General features: G+C 35.5%; 1 long non-coding RNA gene across 10 annotated transcripts in view; it reads left to right on the forward strand.

Annotated features, from left to right (window-relative positions):
- Positions 1-17,965, forward strand: part of LOC309630049 — a 384,028-nt gene that overhangs the window by 2,797 nt on the left and 363,266 nt on the right. For 9 of the 10 annotated variants that reach the window (XR_014245374.1, XR_014245375.1, XR_014245376.1 and 6 more), the window contains exon 2: positions 4,207-4,317. The exons of the other annotated variant lie outside the window; for it this stretch is intronic. This is a non-coding gene — a long non-coding RNA (uncharacterized lncRNA). The remainder of the gene's footprint in view (positions 1-4,206; positions 4,318-17,965) is intronic. 10 annotated transcript variants of the gene reach the window in all.

Consider the following 17,965-nt stretch of genomic DNA (forward strand, 5'->3'; position numbering starts at 1 on the left):
TGCTTTTCTGGGGACTGTTCCTCCCAAAATCCAGTCATGTGATTCAGATAGAACTACCAGTTATAATGCCCACCTCCTGTTAGCAGGTTGAACACACCATCTAGTCCCTATAGGACCTGATACTGATTTTTATATATGCTATGTAAACCAGAGATTCAGTTAATTTTATGTGTTTCCTTATTAACTTTGTATCCAGACATCTTGGTGAACTCTTTTATCATTTATCAGTTGACTCTCTTGATTTTATGTAGAAATTCATATCATCTACCAGTGATAGTTTTTTGTCTCTTTTCAGTGTTTGTAATATATTGTTTTTCTTATTTTGTTGGCCAGACTGACAGCAAAATGTTGAGTAGTAGTTACAGTAGTGTGCATCCTTGTCTTATTTCTGCATTTTTGATGTTGCACCTTTAATTTTGTTTCTTGCTGAAAGTTCTGTTAAAGAAGTTGCTCTATCATCACAGCTTCCAAAGCACTGCATTTTAAAAATCATGAATGAATATTGAATTTTATCAAATACCTTTTCTAAATGTATAAAATAACCATAATTATTTTTATTTATTCTGTTAATGTATTGAATTATAATGATAGATTTCCCTAGATAAATTTTCTTAATTTTATTACTATTCAGTAAATAATATGTTTAACTTACTATTATTTTTATTCTGGAATTTGCAAACTTCAGACATTATTATTCATAAGTGACATGGACCTTGTTGAACCTTTCATCCAATTTTGAAATTTTATTAGACTAGCTTCTTCAAATTAGTTGGGAAAATTTTGTCTTTTACCGTACTTATGGCTTTTTTCCTTTTTTTAAAAAGGATAGATCTTTATTTTCTCAATTCTGTAGTTTTTGGTTATTGTACCTTTCTACCTCTTCCTTAGTCATTTTGGTAATTTAAATTTTCTTAGAAAAATATTCATTCTAGATTTTCAAGTTTATTTTTTAAATTTACATAATGTTACTTTTATCACTTATCTTTTTAAAGTGTCCATAATTAGTGTCTATCCCAGCACCATATTTATTTCTTAGTGAACAGATTATTTTATTTGTTCATGTATTTATTTGTTTATATAATTGTGTTTGCAATTTATTTAGTTTTTAAATTGTTTTAGCTACATACATCTGAATCATCTTCCTACATAAGGGGAATGTTATAATCTTACCTTATCTATTACCGTGTAATAAACTATTCCAAAACTTAGTGACCTAAAACAACCACTCATTTATTTGCTCCTGATTATGTGAATTAGCAATTTGGGCTCTACAGCTCTATGTTTGGGGCTTCGCTCCAGATCACACAAATGTCAGAAGTTCCACTTGTTTCCCCTTTATCCTATTAGAGTCACTCTATGGTAAGCCTTCTCAGTACATGCACAGACTCAATAGATACTCCTCAGGAAAAAGTAGTTGGAAAACGCAGCTTACCCAGGAGAAGCTCTTCTCTCTCTAGTATTTTAATTCATGAGTTCCTCTTTGCATCCACAAGTCTCTGATGTTTTTAAAAATATAGTTTTTGTGATTTATCTCATGTTTTTCCTAGTTCAAGTGGGAGTTATGGCCTGTTACTATCTTCTCCATCCTGTCTGGAGGCAGAAGTGAATGTTTTAATTTCAGATATAGTATTTTTCAGTTGTAGAATTTCTGTTTGATTCCTTTTGATGAAGTTGTGTCTATGCTGAAATTTTCCATCTTTTCCTCTTATTCTAAACATATTAAACATATTTATTGTAACATACTTGAGTAGTCAACTCCCACACCTGTGAGCCTATATTTATTGTTGTTTTCCTTTCGCGTGAATCATTCATTCCTGTTTTTTAGCATGGCTCATAATTTTTTACTGAATGCTGTATATTGTGATGAACAATTACGGAGATTAAGCTGCTTCTGGGAGGCAGAGGGCAAACACAAACAGATCACCTTGATCCTTGTAAAGGTTGGTGTTAGTGTTTATTCAGGCAGGTCTGTTTCAGGCAGATTTATTTCCATAGGCATAGCCTTTCTGGAGTCTCAAATAAAAGTCTGGGTGTTACAGTTTCTCCTTTACTTTAGCAATCTCTGAACTCCATCCTCTGTCTCCCAAGCAAGGAATTTCTGCTCAACCATAGCCTCATAGTTACTGTTTTGTTACTCTGTTGCATATCCAGCTTAAAAGTTCACAGATTCCTCAAGGGGAAATCAAACAGAGTTTTAGACTGACTTCTCTGTCACTCCTTCCTCTGAAATTTTGTCACTCAAGCTTCAATGACTTCGGCAGAGTCAAACCCTATCCTCTCTTGCCTCTTCCCGGTGAGCCTGTAGCTTTCTACTCACACTCTTGTTCCCTCGCTTTGTGAATTAGAAATGCCTCAGAGAAGGGGCCACGTTGCCTTTAGAGCTCTCCTCCTCGTGCTTCCCTTCTCTCAGCAATCATAGCCCCTTAAACCCTGTCTGTATCAGCTGTCTTCAAACAAATGTTTTATATATTTATATTTTATTTGAGTTTTGTCGTTGTTTCTGACACAGAATTAATCTAATATGAGTGCTCCATTTTAACTAGAATTCCTGTGAATTAACATAAATCACTTCACCAAGCTGAGTATACAAACCCAGGCCGCAAGTCTTTTAATACTCAAATGTTCCTAACCGTTGTCAAATAGAGCAAGTATGACTTTCATCTAAACTCAGAATGTCCTAATGATAAGTCTGAGATTTTCAGAGTTGCTTACTAAGTCCAAGGGGTCATTTTTACTCATTGCATCATGACCAGAATATGTGATTTATTCACTAGGGAGGGTTTTTATTGATGCTATTGCTTCCATCCAGTGTTGCTTTGAAAATTGATGGGTCTCTGTTTATGGTAGATAGTGTTTTAGCGTCTGATACGTATGTCACTACAGCTGGTTCCACTCTGATTTCTATAGTGTGGAAACCCCTTTCCCTGTGTTAGTGTCACAAGCGTGGGATTCAAATCTTACAGTGATTTTATTGTAGGGCTCTTTCAGAGAGAGAGAAAGGGAGTTTTCTCTTGGAAAGGTGGTGGCATCAGAAGGATTTCTTGCTTCAACCATATGCTGAGCCATAACAAGCCCTTTCCTACAAACTTTGTGTCCTAATTCTCAAGTAAGAATGGAATTATTTCACTCATTGTCCTAAGGTCTGCTCCAGACTCTGTCACTGGTTAAATCACATTTTGGCTAAGGAAAAATTTATGATGATACCAAAGAGCAATCATTTAAATGAAATTTACCCAACAAGGTTCTCCCTTTCTGGGGCTATGTTGTTCCGTGAATGCCTCAATTTTGACATGAGGATCACTTTTAGTGTTAAAGAATGTCCACAGATGTGGTTTATATTGGAAAGCTACTAGAGAAGATGTATTAGTTTCCTGGCGTGTTGTAACAAATTATCACAAACTTAGTGGCTTAAAACAACACAAATTTGTTATCTTACAAGTTTGGACATCAGAAGACCAAAATCAATCTCAGTGGGCTAAAATCAAGGTGTTGCAGGACCTTTTCTAGTTTCTGGAAGCCACTGCATTCCTTAGCTTGTGGCCCCATCCTCCATCTTCAAAGCCAGTAGCATAGCATTTTCTAATTGCTCTCTCCCTAATTCAAACATCTTCTTTTTCTGTCATTCCTTGCCTCCCTCTTATAAGCATCCTTGTGATTACATTGGGCTACCTGGATAATCCAGAATAATCTCCGCATCTCAAGAGCGTTAATCACATCTGCAAAGTCTCTTTTGCTATGTAACACATTCACAGGTTCTGAGGTTTAAAATATGGACACCTCTGGGGGCAGAGGGGACGATTATTCATCCTACCACAGAAAGCTTCTTGCCACTTTCATCATTGTACTCTCATATAAGCCCAAGGAATATAGGGCTGTAATTTTTAAAATTGAATTTAATATTCTAAACATAATTCCCTAGGTCTTAACAGTCCTTGAGCGGATCTTTCTTTTATAGAATTCCATAACCCGAGGATTAAACTGCTGAATTTCTATAGCTCAAGAATTTCAGGACTATTTCCTAATGTGTAGACCTTCAGAGGGTTAGGGTGGATTAGGTAGAGACGGCAAGTAGGGTTTCTACATTGCTAATTGTTTTTTAGAGAACACGTTTAAAATCTGTTCTTTTAAGATCTTTTGAAATTATGCAACAGGCGTCAGTTTGGAAATAGCTCAGTTTATCAAAGATCAATTACATATCTCTCACAGGGCAATGGAAAATGCAATGGCATCTAATCAAGAATCACAGCCAGGAAGCTAGAGTCAGAAGAAAGACCAAACTCCATCAAAGTTTCTTCTTCGTCTCCTTCCACAAATCCAGTAAGCCTATTCTCTAATAGAGAGTTATTTTACTTTTTGTCTATTTGTAATTGGCAGAAAGAAACAAAAAGACCTTTGGTGACCTGTTTTTTTCTTGAAGAATATGATTTTTACATTATGACAGAGGTTTCCAGCTTTGTGAACCCTTCCAAAAGTGGATCATGCCTCTAGGTAAAGAAATACTAACCCTCATCACCTGCTAGAGAAAATATAAGAGAAATTTGAGAGATTGGTTTCTTTTTTTCAAATCGTGCATCCCTAAACTATTTGTGCAGGAAATTAATATGCCGTGTATTAAATCTCCGAGAAGATTTGTTTAAAACCTCTTTTAGTAACTCCAGTGTTTCTTCAACATCTTAGAATTTTAATGTTTCCAGGTTTACGAAATGCACCTAAATGATATTCTAAATGCCAAGGACATTTTAAGTTTCAAAACAGGATGCCTTTCTGAGATTAAAATTTAAACAACTGTCCTCATAAAAATCATTGGAAAGGACAGAAGCCACAGGGGAAAATGACAATAAACTTTTAAGTTAGAAGACTGAACTGGTATTTTGAAAAAAAAAAAATGCCTATTTTCAGCGCCTTTTAAAGATATACAATAAATGTGGTTGTTCAAGAATATACAAGTATATTATGTTAACTTGATTTTCTTGGCCTATTTAGAGATCATAAACCCCCCAAAAATGTAAGGCTTTTTTCCCCCAGTTTTTTAACAAGTCATCATGAAAAATGTTTTCCTTGCCTTCTAATCTTACCATTTCCTTCAAGCCTTCATAGGCTATACACTTTGCAAATAATGTTCAAAATTGTGAGACTGCAGTACTGTCATTTTGAATGAAAATTTTTCTTTGGATCCATACACATCTGTCATTATGGCCAGTACTGATAAGCTCACTATGGGGCAGAAGGCTGGCTTTGGAACCAAGTGCTTTAAAAATGTTCAAGGGTTTGACTGAAAGGCTAGTACTGTTGAAAGCATATAAGAACTAAACACTTGGAATAGGTGGTTATATTTTCCGGAAATTGAGATGATTTAGATTTGAGGGACAAGCAAAGGAGTGGTTCCTTATAAACAAAAGATCTACGAGCATATAATCACAACCCTTGCTAGCTCTTTTATTTCCTGTCACTCCTCAGGCATTTTAGTGCTTCCCATTATCAGCAGTGTAAGAGAAGTGGTACATATGTCTGAAGTAAATTTGAGTACCTTCCTAGAGGAGCAGAAGACCAAGGGAAAGGGAAGGAAAACCATTTAGACCTATTTCCTGATTCTCATTTTGAACACCTTGATTTACTTTAATCTGTACATACTGAATCAGTGCTTGCTTTCCTTGTTGTCAATATTACCTATACTTCAAATTTAGAGATAATATAAAATTTGAATTTGGTAGGAATGCAAAGAATAAACCTTGAAAATTATTGCATTGTGCATTGTTATTTGCATTTATATATGATGATTTAAATATGATTTATATATGGCTTAAATACTGTAGGAAAAGTCTTTTTCTCATTCTCCCCCAAGGGTAATAGAAGTTTGAACTCTAAACATTCAGTTATTTATGTACTGAACATATGTTTATTGAGAACTTCCTAATTTTGCTAAATATTGCACACATAAATACAAATTAGTCATGGTCCCTACTCATCACTAATCACACAGTCTACTAAAAGAAACATGTAAATTCTGTTACAATCTAATAAGGGGCATGGTGGAGGTATGTTTTAATGCCTAACATTTATTAAATACTTACTATAAACCTAAGAACTGTATGTACAGTTGATTTTTCTAATAGTTTTATGAGTTAAGTACAATTATTATCTCCAGTAATACAGATGAAGAATTGAGGCTTAGCAAGGTTAAAAGCATAGTGAATTCAAGGAGTGTCAAATAGTTTACTATGATTGACATCTATGTTACAGTTGAGGTATCCTTTATTGTGGGACAGAATTGACTCTTGAGATTTTTCTTTTTTTGGTAGACTGGTTGAAATATCATCTAATACAGCTATCCTCTTTTTCAATCTCTATGTTAACCATCAAACTTATGGCCTGCTTGTCTGATTCCCCCCAGTGTTCTGCCCATTTGTCAGAGCCTAAGGGTGATGGGGGTGGAAAAAGTCTTGGAAAGAAGGGGCCAAAGCCCCTCTAACAATAACAGATGCATGGGAGAAGAGAAAAGTCCAGAAAAGGATAAAAACCACACCCAAAGAGAGATTTCCAAAACAGTAACTGCAGAGGAAAGAATGAAGCCATAGGGATGTCAAACCTCTTGTGTCATGTGGGAAGTTTCAGCCCTTAGCACTGGAGCCCACCAGTGCTCTTGGCCTTGATCCACATAATCTTTCTTTATTCATGATGGTGTTGGAAGGAGAGGAAGCCTTAAACCTACTTTGGAAACTGTAGTATAAAATAGATAATAATCCTCCAATGGGGGCATGTAGAATGGGCACCTAACCAGCTATTGAGAGGGTGATGAAATTATCTAAACCATTTCTGAACTTTTTTGGTAAATTTTAGTCAGTACTGTCCTTTAAAGTAGCAAATTGGTTCTTTTGCCTGAATAGTAAATTAAGGTTTTCTGACCAATGGTCATATTAATATTCAACTTAGTTCTTAAAGATCATGATATTTGCATTATTTCTGTTTTGTTTCCAAATCTGGTTCTTATAATGGCCTTTTCAATGGAGGAATAATCCAGTCTTGGAGCCACTAAATTGTGCAAAACAAACACTACTGAATTAGTCAGGAGTCTACATTTGCAAGTAGAAGAAACCCAACTCAAATTATTTTAAATGATAAATTATACTATATTAGCTTCCATATGAAGATAGTACCTCATTGCTCTTACCAGAAAACAGTCTCTCCTGTTCTTTCCTGGATTTTTTTCTTCGCTTTGACTTTATTCTCAGGTGGGCTATCTCTGTGTAATGGCAAAGATGGTAATGAGAACTTCAGGCATACATGATCTTCAGCACAAACTGGTTTAAATAATAAATGTACTGGCCCACATAACAAAAGTCCAGATGTAGTACAGTTTTGGATGTGGTTTGATCAAACTCTCTGGGATTCTCTTAGTCCATCTTTGTGTGTTAGCTGTAGTTATAGTGGTCCTAGGCCTTACAGATGCCACGTCATCAGAGTAAGTAAATCTTTTCCCTCAATTATTGGACAAAAATGTTGAATTTCATTCTGTGAGGACCAACTAAAGTCATCGCCCATTCTGGAACCAATATCTAGAGCAAGAGATTTAGAAACTCTATTGATTGGCTTATATTAATCAGGACCCACTTCTGGAGTTGTATCGATCCAACCCAAACGCCTGTTACATAATGGATGGCAGGTAAGATGGATACTGAAAAACGTAATAACCAAAACCACTGAATGCATATTTCTGTAAAGTCCTGGGGGTTTCCCATTGGGAGAGTTCCATTGACTGACACAAGCCTCAGGCTTATCTAGGCCCCTCTGGATTAAAAGTAGAGAATCAGTGGGTCTCCATATGGCAGAGAGGAGTTTGGGGAGCTGTATGTACTAGATCACATCTCCAATTGCTCTATTTTATATTCTGCATGGAGATTAATCTTGTCTACTACCATGGACACACAGACTAGAAAAATTATATTTTAGAATTCTTGAATACTAACAGCTGAATTTTTATTTAGAGTATGAAAAGATTAGATAATATTTTCCAATGGTGGAAAAAATTGAGATTTACAGCATTTCTTACATAGAAGGAAGCAATATTTGTTTTTCTGGAAATGAAAGCTGCAAGAAAGTAAATCATGTTTTAGGAGAAATTGGTAGAAAAAGACAGTTTCTCCCAATCCTTTCATAAAATGTGAGAATTAGCATGGCTTTCAAAGAAATGCAGTGGTGGCTGATACAGGGACTTAATTCTAATGAAAGGACACACAATAGTCTTTGGTATTAGGAAGAATATTTATGCAGTTTTTTCTTAATTAGAAAAATATAGTACAACTAATTTGATCCTGCATACATTTTAAAAAATATATTATTGCCTTTCTTGCATCTTTATTGGTACCTTTAAAGTTAAAGTTGAAGCTTTAAAATTTTGTAAAAGTTTCAGATTCAAGTATAGACTTCCAAGGAAGGATCAAAGTTATGAGATGTAATTTAAGAATATTGCTAAGTAAAATACTTCCAAGGTACCCTATCTTTGATTTATCTTTTCTATTAAAGATTAATAGTTTGAAATGTCAAAACATCACAGACTTGAGAAAAACTTCAGCCTTGTAGAGTTACTCTGTATACTTATATATAATGAGCCTCTAGTGTGCTGTCAGAATGCAGTGTGGAGCTGAAGCCTGAGAGATAATATCCCACCTCCCCTGCTTCTATGCCCCAAGGTGGGTGTGTGTGGTTGGTGGTGGGGCATTCAAACAGCTGACAGTATACATAGCTGATATTTTCTGGCCCACCTTCATTTGTCACTCTGCCTCTCCATAGTTATTTTTTCACCTCCAGGTATGATTTTTATTTGTGCAGAGAACTGAGAAATGAAAAGTTTTTCCAGCAGACATTCAGTGCTGTGAATACACAGTAGTGGTTTAAGAAGGTTGCTGGTTGATTCTTCATTTCTAATGGAGGTAAATTAAATGCAGGAGAAAACAATAGATTAGATAAACTGTTCTTTCTGCTATCTGGGAAGAAGTCGTATAGGACACCCCACATCTGAAAGAAAGAATTCAGCTGTCATTATTGAAAATAGCGTATAACAAATACATTTGGGATAATTTTAAAATTAGTTTTAGAAAGAATATCGGGATTAGATGTCACTCCAATTTAATATGTTCTCCCTGAGGATCTCAGTATGTGAACACTGTGCCAGCTCCTTGGGGAAGATACATAATACCTCTACCTTCAAAGAGCTGATGGTCTCAGTAACTAGAAAGGCACACATGCAGCTTGCAATGAAAGATGCAAGACAGCATATAATAAATGGATAGTGTTTTAGTCAGTTATTTTCATGTCCAGTCAAAAAAGCCTCCCTGGGGGTTTTCATTAGAATTTGTGTGATAAAAAGAGAGGTGACATCTCATGGAACTCCAGGATAAAAATCCATGCCATGGCAATATAGGAAGGTGAAATGCTGGAAACTTTTTCTGGATTCGAGGCAGCTAGTAGGACCCCTGCACAAATGCTCTTCCATTAGTGTGATATGACTACTTGCTAGGTATATTTTTTTTCTCTGTCTTCCTCTCTGCTGTCCTCTCTTCTAGAGTTCAGGTTCAAATTCCTGAGAGAGAATCTGTTCAACTTAACTAATTTTGCTGAGCTTTTCTTGCCCAGCAATGGCCAGTGGGTAGATAAACTGTTTGTTGGGGTTGGGGAGAGGAAGAGTGGTCTGTGATGAAGGACACTGCTCCCTTGGGGTACCTCTTCCACCAGGCTTTGTAAGTGTGTGGCAGGGGGTACCATAACCAACATGAAAACAGCAGTAAGCATATTGGTAATAAATGCTCTGGGAAATCAAAGAAGGGAGTACTTAATATGGAATTGTTAGCCTAGTGAAACTTCATGGCAAAGGGGGATTTGAACTGTGTCCTGAATGGTGAGCAAGAATCTAGTTGTAGAGACGAGGGAGGGAGGGATTCTAATATAAAAGTGTTGTACTACCTGAATAATAGCTACAAAACTCATAGTAACTGGGACAAATTTTTAATATAACTTTAAAAAATGTGTGAGCCCAAAAACACTTACATCATTTAATTAGATTAAGGACTAATTTTCTAGCTGTGGAGGTGAAGCCAGGAACATTTTTTTTTTTTTTTAATCTGCCTACTAACTGAGTGGGTCTTTATGCAGAGATGTGATCTCAAAGTAGAGATAAGCATATGCTGACTATATTGCCATCCTAACATGAACTAAGAGGGGAATAAAGGGGAAAATCCCTAGCAGAGAGAAAGAGTTAGGAAGTACAGTTTCTTACAACTCCATGTGAATTATTTTAGCCAGTAGATTGAGGCAGAAGTGGAAGTATGTCAGTGGTCAGCCTAGGTCAAGAGGACTTGCTTTTTTTTTTTTTTTTTTTTTTTTTTAATCTTTGTGCACTTCTGCCATTACCACAGGAAGAATAGGCCTAGCCAGCTTGCTGGACCCAGGAAAAGAATGAGAGACATGCAGATCATAAGTGCCCCAGCTGGGTTACTCCCATCAGCCCATTCTAGATCAGCCAGCCTCTAGTCAAATCACTGATGAATGAGCTAAGTAAATGCCACTGAGATTTAGAAGTTCTTTTTCACATAGTGAGAGCGGACACAGGCAGATTTCTTCAAAATATGTCTTTAGATGTGGTAGCTTTAACTAGAATGGGGTTGTGGGCGTGACCGGCACTCAAAGTGCCACAGACTTCCCTCCAGCAAAGAGGTGTTTCCCTTAAAGCCCAAGACACAGAGACCGCAAACAAGTCAAAAGATTGATAAAACAAAAAACTCCAATAAGGAAAAATGTATCTCCCTGTGTAACTACATATACAAAAATCTTAATCCTTGGTGCTCTAGGCTTTGAGTATGGCTGGTAAATTCAATGTAATGGTTTCAAACCTGGTAGGGAAAGGAGTCCCAGGCATCTATTGGAAGGGCAAATCTATTAGTAGCTGAGACTTTCTCATACCTTTCCTTAATGTAAGCAACACTCATGGGGAGCTGTAGAAAATGCAGGACAACATAGATATTTGACAGGATCAGGAAGTGCACATGGAGTTTCAGGTATGACTTGAGCCAAAACCCAGTAGCCAAGAGCTAGACTTCCTCTGGGGAAGGATCTTGGCTTTATGAGGTGGGAATGTCAGTGTAGCTGTTAGAGTATCCTAGAGATGGTTGAGACTACAAAGAAGCTTTTCATAGCCTTTACTCCTTACGGCTCAGGGCAAGAGTGGCCACCATTAGTATGCGTGGGGCATTTGTAAGCATGATAGCCAATATTGCAATTTGCCTCCCACATGCTATTTAATAATTTTACCTTGATTTTATTTAAATAATACTTTCTTTTGGTACTCTGTGTAACATGTTTTCAAGGAAAAGGGGGAGTATGTGTAAAGATAACTAAAATGTAGAGTGAGATTTTCCCAGGTATAAGGTATGGCTCAAAACTAAAGAAGTGTGTAACACTTAAAGGTATAAAGAACAATGTACACCATTTTCTCTGTCTCTATATGTTTCTCCTGTGGTTGAAAAGACAAAATTCTTATATATATATATAAGAACAATTATTGACTATGGGAAAAATCTTAACTGGCCAAGGAGCTTTCTGGAAAAAGTCTTATTCTATAAAATCTTTTAGGATAATATTCAGCATAATAAGGATAATGTTGTAACAACAGCATTTAATTTTTTCTCTTTCTAAATTGATAAATATGTTAGAAATAGTAAACTATGCTATAGTCTAGGACAAACTACTATTAATTCTTTAAAAGCCTTTTAATTTACGACTATGCTATGGCAATGTGGTCAAGTAAATGAAGACTCATATAGGTATGAGTCAGACAGTCAAACGTTATTATTCTTAATGTATTATACTTTATGACCATACATCTAATTTTATTTGAAAAATGTTAAACTTATGATAATGCAGAAAGGACTTCTTCCTTACGGTGTTAATTCTGAAAATTTTAGGCTTTAAGAACCAATTTTGGCATTTATGAAATGGATAAGATTTCTTGGTTCTTTTTATATTAATACATGTAGGATAATATACCACTACATAAGTGTCTCCAGACATATAAATAACAACAAATACTGCTATAATATCCACCTTGAAATGAGTTTTTAATTGGTTTGATGACTATAGTAGCAATTCCCAAAATATGCTAGCTCTGTTTACTTTTAATTTTATTCAGCATATGGGCATAGGAAATCATTAGCATTTTCCAATTCCAAGGACGAATGTGTTTAATTTTAAAATAACTCAGAACAGTTTCATGTTTTTCATCATGAAGTTCAAGCAAGAAATATAAATACAGAAACTTGGGTCTGCTGCTGTTTTTCTATATAAATTTGGTCAAGCTGTCAAGGATATGATTACAGAGAGCTTGTGGATCAACTATTTGGGCTTTCTTTAACCATCAACTCAACTGAACACATGGTACAATATTTTCACCAATAAGCCAATTATTGGAAAACATTCATACAGTGTAGACATGTTTTTAACCTCAGTTTTGTCTGTCATCAATTCTGAATATTCTTTTCATACAGAGAAGAGGCTGTACTGATTGGTGCCATATCTGGTAGTGGCGTATCAGAAAATGACAGGAGTTTGGGTTTGAGTCTTAGTCCACACAGCCAGCTTGCAATAAATATAACTTTCATCTCTTACTTCTCAACTGAATTTTATTTCAACTTTGAGACCTCATTCTCCTGAGTGTTGGAAACACAATCACTTTGGGATTATACCCCTGTTCTCCCACTGTTGAGTTCAAGATCCATGGAACTTGTAAAATGCCAAGTCATTGTGAGTGGGGGTAGAGGGAATGGTTATGGAGGTAGTGAGAATGGTTCTAAAATATGGTTTTATATATATATATATATATATATATATATATATGTAATGGAATATTACACATCCATTAAAAATGTTTATAGTTTTTATTAACAAAGGGGAAATTATTCTGATCACTGAGCTTAAAAAAGCATATTACAAAATTAAATGTGTAATATGACTTTATGTAAAAATGTGCGTTAAAAATACAGGAATTATGTCAAGATTAAAGCAGTGTTTGCCTCTAAGTAGTAGGTGCTTCTTTTCCCACCTGCTCATACTAATATCAGCAAATTTTCAGCCTATGATCCTCTGCAGGATGTATTTTCAATAGAAACATCCTCAAATATAAAATACCACATCATTATAATAGATGGTGATAACTGATCCAGATAAGTCACTCTTACTTCCCACCATCCAACTGATGGGATCTTTGCCAAATGATCTCTCTAGGAAATCTTACAGTGCCCATGTTAAGAAAAGTCTATTTTAGCTCTCTTTAAATGTTACAAAAACAAGGGAGCAGAAATGATGAAATATAGCCTTTAGTAGGGGTTTCTGAGTAAATAGTGTTTCTGAGACTAGCAGCGCCCGTGTCACCAGGAAACCTGTTAGAAATACAGATTCCTGAGCCCCTCTAGAGACCTGCCTAATCAGGAACTCTAGAGATGAGGCCTAACAGTCTGTGCTTTAACAAGCCTTGTAGGTGATTCTGATGCTCAACTGTAAGAGCAACTGGCCTGAAGACCAAATCTGCCCACTTATTGTATATAAAACGTTATTGGAACACAGCCTTGCTCACTGTCTACGTCTGCTTGGGGGCTACAATAGCAAGCTTGATTAGTTTCGACAGAGACCTTAAGGCCCACAAAGCCTAAAATATTTATCCTTTACAGAAAGTTTGCCAGCCCCTGATCTAGAGGATAAAAACCTCTTGAATTTTAGCTCGTACATATTTTTTCTCCCTTGGAAGTACAAAGTCTATGTTAAGCATTTACCCCGTGACATGTGTTTTATGACAAAATATCTGTGAACTTATAACTTTAATTGAATATGCTGATGTGGATTCTATTAATGTAGAGACTTTTTGGGGAATGTGGAATGATCATTCTTGCCTACTATCATTAAGTTCTGTTCTATAAATAAATATTAAATCAAAAAAATTCTTAAAAATGAAATCAGAAAGGCTTATATATTGCTGTGTTAAAGTGAGAAAATAAATCTAAAGGGTTCCACCTGCTGGTAGAAATTTAAAATGACTACAAATTAAAATGCATTTAAAAAATTATCTGGTAAGTCAAAAGTGATAGTTACTGAAGTTTAGATGGAAAGGACTATCATCTAGTTTCTTTATTTAAAAAACGAACTGACATTGAATATAAAAATAAAATTATAATCCATTTTAATAGATTATACAAACATACAGGTAGCAAGTTTTTTTCTGACTCTAAGCTTTGTGAAGGTATATTCCCATCACTAAAGTGCTATTATGCAAATATGTATAAATTATTTTGTCATATGATTTAGAGTTGCATAAAGCACTCAATTGTTACAGAAAGTTTTGTATTTTTTTTTTTACACACACACACACACACTGTATTTTATTTTTACAAGAGATAGACTGACACCAAGCATTGTACATGGATGACCACAACAAAAGCAACAATGATTGCAATTACCAAACATGAAAAAGTTTTGTATTTTTAATTTAAAAAACCATAAAGTTATGTTATGAAACTACAGAAACACATTTAGTAATAATTTTACTACTTAAATGGAAATTCTTCATTAAAGAATTTAGCATAAATATGTCATAATACATTTTATTTCTTAGAAAGATAAATGTGTCGGTCAGGACAGACTCTGCTATGCTGTGATAAAGGATGATGCCTAAATCTCAGTGGCTCACAACAACAAAGGTTGTTTTCTAGTTCACATCCGTTATGGCTTGCCTGCAGGTTTGCTCCACATGTGTCTTCATTTTGGGACCCAGGTTGTTGAAACAGCTTTATCTGGAACGTAACTGCACATCTTGACACAGAGAAAGAGACTCGACCCATACACAGACTTTTTCCTTTTTTAAAACGTCTGTATTGAGGTATAATTTCCATACCATAAGTCTACCAATTCTGAGTGTACAATTCAATGACTTTCAGCAAATTTATGGAGTTGTGCAACTGATCACTGCAATCCAGTTTTAGAACATTTCATTTTCATCACCCCCAGAACATCTCCCATCCCCATGTGCAGCAAATTCCCATTCCTACTCCTGGCCCTAGGCAAAATTAATCTGCTTTCTGTCTAAAAATTTTCCCTTTATGGACATTCCATATAAATGGAAAGATATAATATGTAATCTTCTGTGTCTGACTTATTTCACTTGGCATGTTTTTGGGGTTCATCTGTGTTGCAGCATGTATCAGTTTATTTCCTTTTATTACTAAATGATTTTCCATTGTGTGGATATATTGCATTTTTTTAATCCATTCACCAGTTGATGGAAATTTGTGTTGTTTCAGGTTTTTTACTATTACATGTAAAACTGCTGTGTACATCAACACACAGTATTTGTGTGGACATATGTTTTTATTTGTCTTGGTTAGATACCTGGGAGTAGGTTTGCTGGGTTGTATGATAAATCCATGTATAACTTATTAAGAAACTGCCAAACTTTTACAGAGTGACTAGCCATTTTACGTTCCTACCAGCAACATATGAGAGTTCCACTTTCTCCATTTCTTTGCCAAAACTTATTATTACTTGTCTTTTTTATTATAGCCATTTCAGTGGGTATGGAGTGGTAGTTCATTGCAGTTTTAATTTATATTTTCTAGTTCAAATGACTAATATGGGTAAGCATCTTTTCATGTGCTTATTAACCATATCTTTGGTGAAATGTCTGTCCAATCCTTCACCAGTTTTTTTAGTTGTCTTCTTTTTGAATTTCAAGAGCTCTTTATATATTCTGGATAAAATCTTTCTCAAATATATAATTGGAAGATATTTTCTCCCAGTCTGTGGCTTGTCTTTTCATTTTCTTAAAGTGTCTTTCGAAGCACAAAAATTTTTTAATTTTTACAAAATACAATTTATCAAATTTTTTTTCTTTTACAAATTATGCTTTGGTGTCACATCCAAGAACTCTTTGCCTAACCTAAGGTCATGAAGATTCTCTATTATGTTTCCTTCTAGAAATTTTATGGTTTGTGGTTCTTGTATTTAGGTCTATAATTCATTTTGAGTCAGCTTTTGTGTTTAGTATGAGGAAATCTGCGTCATTCTTAATTTCTCCCCATTAAATTTCTGACTAGTTTGCCAGTCTATTGTTGCCCTAAACTTAATTCACAACTTAAGGATACCTGTGATATTGTCCCTCCTGATTGTCACAAAGTTCACTATTGTTTTTGATAATGCCCTGGATGTGGGAATTTTCCACTCTGTCCAAATTAAGTAGACTCAAGTAGTCTACTTCCCTAGTAAAGATGATGATTTTCATGGTCTGCCTGCCCGGAGGAAGGTGTAGGAGTAGCCCCAGGCTAAAATGCCATAAATACCTACTGTTCTTAGCCAAGTTTCAGTAGTTTTTCTTGAGTAGATGTTTCTTGATTAACTATATGCCTTTGGTTGATTCTCATAGTTGGGAATTTTTTTTTCAGGGTTTTTGTTGTTGTTGTTGTTGTTGTTGTTGTTGTTTTCTTTTTTGGGGAGAGAATTTGCCAAGCTCCTCACTCCACCATTCCAGAAGTCCCACGCTCTCTGAAACAGTTTTCATAGCAGGATTTTAAAAGCCTTAAAACATAATAAAGTATGTTATTTCTATCTCGATTTCATGAGCCAAAGCAAGTCACATGTCATTTCTTTGTTCAATAAGATGAGGATAATCTTCCCATAGAGGAATATCACTGAGATGATGTAGTAGGCAACTTCTGATATAGTTCCCAACGGTCTCTGCCTTCTGATATTCACACTGTTGTATCATCCCTTCTCCGTGCGTGTGGCCTAGACTTAGTGACTGTCACCTAATAAATAGAATTCAACAAAAGTGATGGAGTATCACTTCCATAATTAAGTTATACAAGACTGTTATTTCCGTCTTTTTAGCTCTTGCTAGCTTTTCCTCATTCTTTCTCTTGCCTTCTTGGGTTGCTCTCATTGAAAGCAAGCTGTCTTGTTGGAGAAGTTCACATGGCTAGGAACTGAAGGTGACCTCTGGTCAACAGTCAGAACAGAACTGAAGTCTTCTGGGTAAATCCAATAGCCCACAAGGAACTGAATGCTGCCAGCAACCAAAGAGTGAGCTTGGAAGCCAATTCTCCCTCAGCTGAATCTTGAGATGACTGCAGCCCTGGCTGATGCCTTGTTTGCAGCCTTGTGTGAGACTGAGGCAGAGGACCCAGTTAAGCCATGTCCACATTCCTAATCCACAAAATCTGTGAGATAATAAATGCTCACTAGCCACTAAGTTGTGTGGGTAGTTTCTTATGCAGCAATAGATAACTAATACAGATAGTAACTAAAATATTTGGTGAAGAGTCAAGTAATCTACCACAATAAACACAATAGATATGGAAGTGGACAGGCTGCTCTTTGCCATATACAAGATCAGTACTTCTAAACAAATCAAATTTTATTCAGAGTGGTTTTTCATGGGACTTATAACCTGGCATTTGCCCTGAATTTCTGTTCTTATTTTATAAAATCATAAAATATTGGTGTCACAATTTCAGTAGCGCCAGAAACTAATTATAGAAATACTACTAAGCCACAACCAAGTAAGTATATTTTTGTAAAATGAGTTTGAGAACATAAGATTTCCTTAGGCATTGTTTATGGAGTGCTCTAATTTCTCATTGATTATTTTGTAACTGGTAAATGTTTTGGTGGCTGTCCACTCTTTATAATTTAAAATAGTATAGAAATGCTAAAATCAACCCTCACTTATATAAAAAATTCTCAGTAATATAAGGGAAGATTCTTCCCAAGAGTAGAGTATGGAAAGGGAGACCGAAAAAAGTAACTTGATAGTGGAGAAACCTGACTAACATGACCTCTAGCCCGGTGAGCAAGGTTAACATCAATAGGAATGAGTCATATTGGTAGTGTATATCCTTGATAAGATGTGATGAGAATGCCACTTTTGCTCTGTGGT

The sequence above is a fragment of the Balaenoptera borealis genome, assembly GCF_965194805.1.
Source record: "Balaenoptera borealis genome assembly, chromosome: 5".
Classification (NCBI taxonomy): Eukaryota; Metazoa; Chordata; class Mammalia; order Artiodactyla; family Balaenopteridae; genus Balaenoptera; species Balaenoptera borealis.